The sequence below is a fragment of the Heterodontus francisci genome, chromosome 9 (genome assembly GCF_036365525.1).
Source record: "Heterodontus francisci isolate sHetFra1 chromosome 9, sHetFra1.hap1, whole genome shotgun sequence".
In the NCBI taxonomy this organism is placed as follows: domain Eukaryota; kingdom Metazoa; phylum Chordata; class Chondrichthyes; order Heterodontiformes; family Heterodontidae; genus Heterodontus; species Heterodontus francisci.
Genome location: NC_090379.1, coordinates 113,273,746 through 113,282,522, shown reverse-complemented (window position 1 = coordinate 113,282,522; position 8,777 = coordinate 113,273,746).

Sequence of the window (8,777 nt, the reverse complement as noted above, 5' to 3'; positions counted from 1 at the left end):
TTAAAAACAAAAAGGGTCAATCACTTGGCTGGGCGTGTACTACAGGAGTCCAAACAGTCAGGGAGAGAGACTGGAGCAGATATGTAGGAAAATCTCTGAGAGGTGTAAAAATAATAGGGAATTTCACCTTCCCCAATATTGACTGGGATAGTCTTAGTGCAAAAGACTTAAAAGGGGCGGAATTCTTAAAATGCATACAGGAGAGCTTTTTGAGCCAGTATGTAGAAAGTCCTACAAGAGAAGGGGCAGTACTGGACCTAATCCTCGGGAATGAAGCCGGTCAAGTGGTAGAAGTGTCAGTGGGGGAGCATTTTGGGGATAGTGACCATAACTCTAAGATTTAAGGTAGTTATGGAAAAGGACAAAGAGGGACCAAAAATAAGGTACTGAATTGGGGGGAAGGCCGATTTTCAATATGATGAAACAGAATCAGGCCAAAGTGGACTGGGAGCAGCTACTTGTAGGAAAGTCTACATCACATCAGTGGGAGTCATTCAAAGAGGAAATAGTGAGAGTTCAGAGCCAACATGTACCCGTTAAGGTGAAGGGTAGGACTAACAGGCCCAGGGAACCCTGGATGTCAAGGGATATAGAGGATTGGATCAGGAAAAAAAAGGAGGCTTACAGCAGATCCCAAGTGCTGAAAACAGCAGAGGCACTAGAGGAGTATAGAAAGTGTAGGGCAGTACTTTAAAAAGTAATTAGGAGAGCAAAGAGGAGACATGAAAAAACACTGGCGGGCAAGATGAAGGAAAATCCCAAGGCGTTTTATAAGTATATTAAGGGTAAGGGGATAACCAGGGAAAGAGTAGGGCCCATTAGGGACCAACGTGGCAATCTTTGTGTGGAGCCGGAGGACATAGGTGAGGTTTTAAATGATTACTTTTCATCGGTGTTCATTATGGAGAAGGACAATGTAGGTGTAGAGATCAGGGAGGGGGATTGTGATATACTTGAACATATTAGCATTGAAAGGGAGGAAATATTAGCTGTTTTAGCGGGCTTAAAAGTGGATAAATCCTCAGGCCCAGATGAGATGTATCCCAGGCTGTTATGTGAGGCAAGGGAGGAGATAGCAGGGGCTCTGCCACAAATTTTCAAATCCTCTCTGGCCCCAGGAGAGATACCAGTGGACTGGAAGACAGCAAATGTGGTACCATTATTCAAGAAGAGTAGCAGGGATAAACCAGGTAATTACAGGCCAGTGAGTCTAACATCAGTAGTTGGGAAACTATTGGAAAAAATTCTGAGGGATAGGATTAATCTCCATTCGGAGAGGCAGGGATAGTCAGCATGGCTTTGTCAGAGGGAGATCATGTCTAACTAACTTTTGAGGAGGTGACTAGATGTGTCAGTGAGGGTAAAGCAGTACTGGTAGTCTACATGGATTTCAGTAAGGCTTTTGATAAGGTCCCGCACGGGAGATTGGTGAAGAAGGTAAGAGACCATGGGATCCAGGGCAATTTGGCAAATTGGATCCAAAATTGGCTTAGTGGCAGGAGGCAGAGGGTGATGGTCGAGGGCTGTTTTTGCGATTGGAAGCCTGTGACCAGTGGTGTACCACAGGGATCGGTGCTGGGACCCTTGCTGTTTGTAGTGTACATTAATGATTTAGACGTGGATATAGGAGGTATGATCCGTAAGTTCGTAGATGACACGAAAATTGGTAGTGTTGTAAATAGTGAGGAGGAAATCCTTAGATTATAGGGAGATATAGATGGGCTGGTAAGATGGGCGGAGCAGTGGCAAATGGAATTTAATCCTGAGAAGTGTGAGGTGATGCATTTTGGGAGGACTAACAAGGCAAGGGAATACACAATGGATGGTAGGACCCTAGGAATTACAAAGGATCAGAAGGACCTTGGTGTACTTGTCCGTAGATCACTGAAGGCAGCAGCACAGGTAGATAAGGTGGTTAGGAAGGCATATGGGATACTTGCCTTTATAAGCCGAGGCATAGAATATAAAAGCAGGGAGGTTATGATGGAGCTATATAAAACGCTGGAGTACTGTGTACAGTTCTGGTCACCACACTATAGGAAGGATGTGATTGCACTGGAGAGGGTGCAGAGGAGATTCACCAGGATGTTGCCTGGGCTGGAGCATTTCAGCTATGAAGAGAAACTGAAAAGGCTAGGGTTATTTTCCTTGGAGCGGAGAAGGCTGAGGGGGGAACATGATTGAGGTGTACAAGATTATGAGGGGCATTGATAGGTTAGATAGGAAGAAACTTTTTCCCTTAGCGGAGGGTTCAAGAACCAGGGGGTATAGATTTAGGGTAAGGGGCAGGAGGTTTAGGGGGGATTTGAGGAAAGTTTTTTTCACCCAGAGGTTGGTTGGAATCTGGAACGCACTGCCTGAAGAGGTGGTGGAAGCAGGAACCATCACAACATTTAAGAAGTATTTAGATGAGCACTTGAAACGCCATAGCATACAAGACTACGGGCCAAATGCAGGAATATGTGATTAGAATAGTTGGGTGCTGGATGGCCGGCACAGACACGATGGGCCAAAGGGCCTGTTTCTGTGCTGTATAGCTCTATGACTATGACACATACAGCACGGTTGGATCGAGATTTCTGATGAAAGGTTACGGACCTATAACATTAACTCTGTTTCTCAGCCAGACCTGTTGAGTATTGCCAGCATTTTCTGTTTTAATTAGAGTAAAGCTCCCTCTACACTCCCATCAAACACTCCCAGTGGAGGTACAACACAGATTGAGAGCAATGGTACGTGATGTATGCATAACTAGAGAAGATTTACACTGTTGGAATGAGGAAGGTTTTCTGTGGGTTTTTCAATAAAAAATGTGTTTAACCATGACATTGATTTTGTTGTTAAAAGCATAAATATTTCAGTGCAGGAATCTTTGGAGCAGTAGAGTATCATGCCATGGACCAACTGTCAACCCCTTCAAGAGGGAACTCTGCTGGCTCCTGTTGCACTCAGGACAGGATATGAGTTAAGACCTCTTCTCTGGTGGGCAATTCTTCTTTCATCTTTAGCTTCCAATCTTCATTGCAACCCTTCTTGTTTTCCTATTTTAACCATGTTATTTTTAGAAGAGTGAGAGATATATTAAAACATATAGGTTCCTGAGAGTACTTGACAGGGTGGATGCTGGAAGGTTGTATCCCCCTTGTAGAAGAGACTAAAACTAGGGGACATAGTTTAAAATTGGGGGTCGCCCATGTAAGACTGAGGGTCATTCGTCTGTGGAATTCTCTTCCCCAGAGAGCTGTGGAGGTTGGGTCATTGAATTTAGGGGAACATAACATAAGAAATAGGAGCAGGAGTAGGCCATTCAGCCCTTCAAGTCTGCTCTGCCATTCAATGAGATCATGGCTGATCTTCTACTTCAACACCATTTTCCTGCACTATCCCCATATCCCTTGATGTTTTTAATATGTAGAAATCTATCAATCTCAGTCTTGAATATACTCAACGACTGAGCCTCCACAGCCCTCTGGGCCAGAGAATTCCAAAGGTTCACCACCCTCTGAGTGAAGAAATTCCTCCTCATCTCAGTCCTAAATGGCCTGCCCCTTATTCTGAGACTGTGTCCCCTGGTTCTAGATTCCCCAGCCAGGGGAAACATCCTTCCTGCATCCACCTTGTTGAGCCCTGTAAGAACTCCCTTTGTAACAGGACTGTGGGTGTACCTCCCCCACATGGATTGCAGCAGTTTAAGAAGGCGGCTCACCACCACCTTCTCGAGGGCAATTAGGGATGGGCAATAAATGCTGGCCTGGCCAGTGACGCCCACATCTCATCAGTAAATAATTTTTTTTAAATTGTATGTTTGAATGAGATCACATCTCATTGTTGTAAGCTCCAGAGAATAAAGGCACAGTTTATTTAATCGTTCCTCATAGGACAATCCCTCCATCCCAAGAATTTGTTGCACTCCCTCTCTGGCAAGTATATCTTTGCTTAGGTAAGGAGACCAAAACTGTCCACACTACTCCAGGTGCAGTCTCATCAAGGCTCTATATAACTGCAGCAAGACATCTTTACTCCTTTCCTCAACTCCACTTATAATAAAGGCTAAACATACCATTTGCCTTCTTAATTGCTCGCTGTACCTGTATGTTAGCTTTCAGTGACTCACGAACAAGGACACCCAAGTCCCTTTGAAGTTCAACACTTCCCAGCCTCTCTCCATTTAAGAAATACTCTGTATTTCTGTTTTTCCTACCAAAGTGGATAACCTCACATTTTTCCACATTGTATTCCATCTACCAAATTTTTGCCCACTCGCTTAGCCTCTTCAAATCCCCTTGAAGCATCTTTGCATCCTCCTCACAACTTGCACCTCCATTTAGTTTTGTGTCATCTGTTACCTTGGAAATATTACATTGAATCCCTGCTTCCGATTCATTGATATAGATTGTGAATAACTGGGGCCCAAACATTGATCCTTGTGGTACCTCAATAGTCACAGCCTGCCAAACTGGAAATCACCCATTTATTCCGACTCCGTTTTCTGTCCGTTAACCAGTTCTCAATCCATGCCAGTATATTCCCCCAATCCCATGTACTCTAACTTTGTTTACTAACCTCTTGTGTGCGACCTGATCAAAAACTGTCTGAAAATCTAAATGTACCACATCCACTGGTTCCCCCTTATCTATTCTGCTAGTTGCATCCTCAAAAAACTCTAACAGGTTTGTTAAATATGATTTCCCTTTCATAAATCCATGTCGACTCTGCCTAATATTGCCATTATTTTCTAAGTGTTCTGTTATCACATCCTTTATTATAGATTCTAGCATTTTCTCTATGACTGATGTTAGATTAACAGGTCTATAGTTCCCCATTTTCTCTCTCCCTCCTTTCTTAAATAGTGGGGTTACATTTGCCACCTTCCAATCTGCAGGAAGCATTCCAGAGTCTATAGAATTTTGAAAGATCACCACCAATGCATCTACTATCTCTACAGCCACATCTTGTAACACTCTGGGATGTAGATCATCAGGTCCAGGGGAATTTATCTACTTCAAGCCCCATTGATTTCTCTAGTATTTTTTTTACAAATAATATTCTGCAATGGTTTGTTTACACTAGTCCCTTGATTCTCCATTATTTCTGGGAGGTTTTTAATATTTTCCTCTATGAAGACAGACACAATGCATTTGTTTAGTTTCTAAGCCATTTCCTTATTCCCCATTATAAATTCTCCTGATTCCACTTGTAATGGAACCACATTTGTTTTCGCTAATCTTTTCCTTTTTACGTACCTATAGAAGCTTTTGCAGTCCATTTTTATGTTTCTCGCTAGATTGCTCTCACATTCTATTTGGTGTAGTGGTCATATTACTTGGGCTAGTAATCCAGAGGCCCAGGCTAATGCCAACAGCCAGCCAGCCATGTGACCAAACTAGTCCGACCATGTCGGTTTGTGTATTCGGCCATCTTAGCAGTTAACCTGGAATGTTAGCCTTTCCACCTTCAACAATCAAAAGTCTATTGTGGATTAAATTGGAGCAGGGAATAGGTCCTTTGAAGTGCTGTCTGTTGATATGCTAATGTCTCTCTCCAGCCAAAGTCTCCAATTATTTTATTTTTTTTAAAGCAAGTTCTTTCTTCACCAGCAACTGTTTAAGATCAATGTTTATGTGACAAAATAAATTTTCCTCATTCTTGGCAGGTGGGGGGCTTGCCTGACACCTATTCAGTGTCAGGTGTTCTCCAGCTGGCAAGAGTCTTAAGAAAACATTAGTCAAAGCCCACAAGTGTAGGCTTCATCCTCATGTTCAAATCCCTCCATAATCTCGCCCCTCCCTATCTCTGTAATCTCTGCCAGCCCTACAACCCTATCAGATTTCTGTGCTCCTACAGCTCTTGCCTCTTGTGCGTCACCCCACCTGTGCCTTCAGCTATCTAGGTCCTAAGCTTTGGAATTCCCTCCCTAAAGGACAAGAGGTGGAGAAGTTTAAGACACTGCTTAAATCCTCCCTCTTTGACTAAGCGTTTGGTCACCATTCTGAAGTCTCCTTCTTGGGTTAGGTGCAAATATTTGTGCAATGATACTACTTTGAAGTGGCTTGGGATGTTGCACTATGTTAAAGGCACTATATATCTCCAAGTTGTTGTTTGAATCTCTCCCCTCCCTCTTGCTCACTTCTCTCCTGGGCCCACATTGCCTTCACTGTCTACGTACCTGAGATTTGAGTTTGGAAATATTGCACTGCTTCACGGGTTAAGCTACATGATGAATCTGGGCTGAATGACGACTGAGTACATTTGAACTGTGATATCAGTTGGTTGGGAGATGACATTGAGGTTAATAATTTGAGTAAATGATGTGATTAATCTTTGCCCTCCTGTTTCGGGAGTGTCACTTCCTCTCTCCCCCTCACAGTGTATTCATTTTTTTTGTGCCATTTCAGATCTGATTTCTGTGGCCTTTAGCTGTGCACTGGGTCAGGTGGCTGACGAGAAGGAGGACCATAAATGCCTTTGAGTTATTATCAAAGGTCACAGGAGAAAAAAGAAAGTTATATCGGAGTAGATTAAGAAAGGAATAAGACCCAATTCTTTGTATGCGAGGGAGAACTGAGTGCAGATTGTTCCTAAGTACTTGGAGACTGGTTGATCATTGTAAGAGGCTTCTGCGATAATTGGTAAGAAATCATCAATTTGTGTACCTCTGCTTTTTTTGTGTGTTTTCTTCAGGTGATTTGAAACTGTTGATGGTCATACATGCACTTTTTAAAAAAAAAAGCATATGTAGAAATGAAATGGGATAAATCAAATTAGGATCATAAGAGTTCAATGTTCCACTGCTGTACCCTTGTTACTGCAACACTGGGACAACTTTCTGATAGAAGAAAAAAGCTTAAATCCTAAGGTATGAATGGCCAGACAGAAAATCTTGCTTCATCTGTTGAATAGTAGGAAAGGTTTCACCGAGACTGACTGCTTAAGATGAATGCATCGATGATGGCCCAAGGATGATATTCACCCCTGTGTATTGTACACTATCCCTGTTGGATGTATAGGGCTGTGTATTGTACATTATCCCTGTTGGATGTATAGGGCTGTGTATTGTACATTATCCCTGTTGGAAGTAAAGGGCTGTGTATTGTACACTATCCCTGTTGGATGTATAGGGCTGTGTATTGTACATTATCCCTGTTGGAAGTAAAGGGCTGTGTATTGTACACTATCCCTGTTGGAAGTATAGGGCTGTGTATTGTACATTATCCCTGTTGGAAGTAAAGGGCTGTGTATTGTACACTATCCCTGTTGGATGTATAGGGCTGTGTATTGTACACTATCCCTGTTGGAAGTATAGGGCTGTGTATTGTACATTATCCCTGTTGGAAGTATAGGGCTGTGTATTGTACACTATCCCTGTTGGAAGTATAGGGCTGTGTATTGTACAATATCCCTGGTGGAAGTATAGGGCTGTGTATTGTACAATATCCCTGGTGTAAGTATAGGGCTGTGTATTGTACAATATCCCTGGTGCAAGTATAGGACTGTGTATTGTACATTATCCCTGGTGTAAGTATAGGGCTGTGTATTGTACAATATCCCTGGTGTTCGTCTAGGGCTGTGTATTGTGCAATATCCCTGGTGGAAGTATAGGACTGTGTATTGTACTTATCCCTGGTGTAAGTATAGGGCTGTGTATTGTACAATATCCCTGGTGTTCGTCTAGGGCTGTGTATTGTACATTATCCCTGGTGTAAGTATAGGGCTGTGTATTGTACAATATCCCTGGTGGAAGTATAGGGCTGTGTATTGTACAATATCCCTGGTGGAAGTATAGGACTGTGTATTGTACATTATCCCTGGTGGAAGTATAGGACTATGTATCATATATTATCCCTGGTGTAAGTATAGGGCTGTGTATCATACATTATCCCTGGTGTAAGTATAGGGCTGTGCATTGTCCAATATCCCTGGTGGAAGTATAGGACTGTGTATTGTACTTATCCCTGGTGTAAGTATAGGGCTGTGTATTGTACATTATCCCTGGTGTAAGTATAGGGCTGTGTATTGTACATTATCCCTGGTGTAAGTATAGGGCTGTGTATTGTACATTATCCCTGGTGTAAGTATAGGGCTGTGTATTGTACATTATCCCTGGTGTAAGTATAGGGCTGTGTATTGTACATTATCCCTGATTAGAAGCAATTTTTGTGGAGTGATATATTTATATATATAATCTCCATGCATCCACCTCCACTGAATTGTGGAGTGTGCAGAATGATGCACAGTGGCACTTTTCAGGGTCCCTTCGGAGCCAAGGGAAAGGACACACAGGTTCTTGGCTGCATCACTGGAGATCCTGGGGGAGGAGGTCCAGAGGAGGAGGGATGTCCTCTCCCACAAAGGAGAAGGAGTCCATCTCATCCTCCTGCCCCTCTGTCCTGGTGCTGCTCTGCCTGACCTCATGTCTTCCGCTCATTCGTCCTGCTGACCAAGGGGGACCCAAGCAAGATGTCAGTGACCAAGCACTCTCTTTCTCTTGGTGACACCTCTAAGGTATCTAATAAAATGGAGTAGGATGGAACTATCCTTTATAGATGAAGTCGCCATAGAATTTCCAGAATAAATGTTGGTGGAGTTATGGTGAAGTCTTGCCAAACTGTCCTAGAAAGCCTCCTGATGTTTTTCAAAAATCCTCTTCAAAGCTCCAGCAACAAGTGAACAGTGAAGGCTGAGAAAGCCTTTAAGCAGGGCTCAAAATACTCAGCAATACCTTGTTTACTCTTGTTTCGCTGTTCGCTGTTAGTGCACCAGGTTTCCAGGATTGCCAC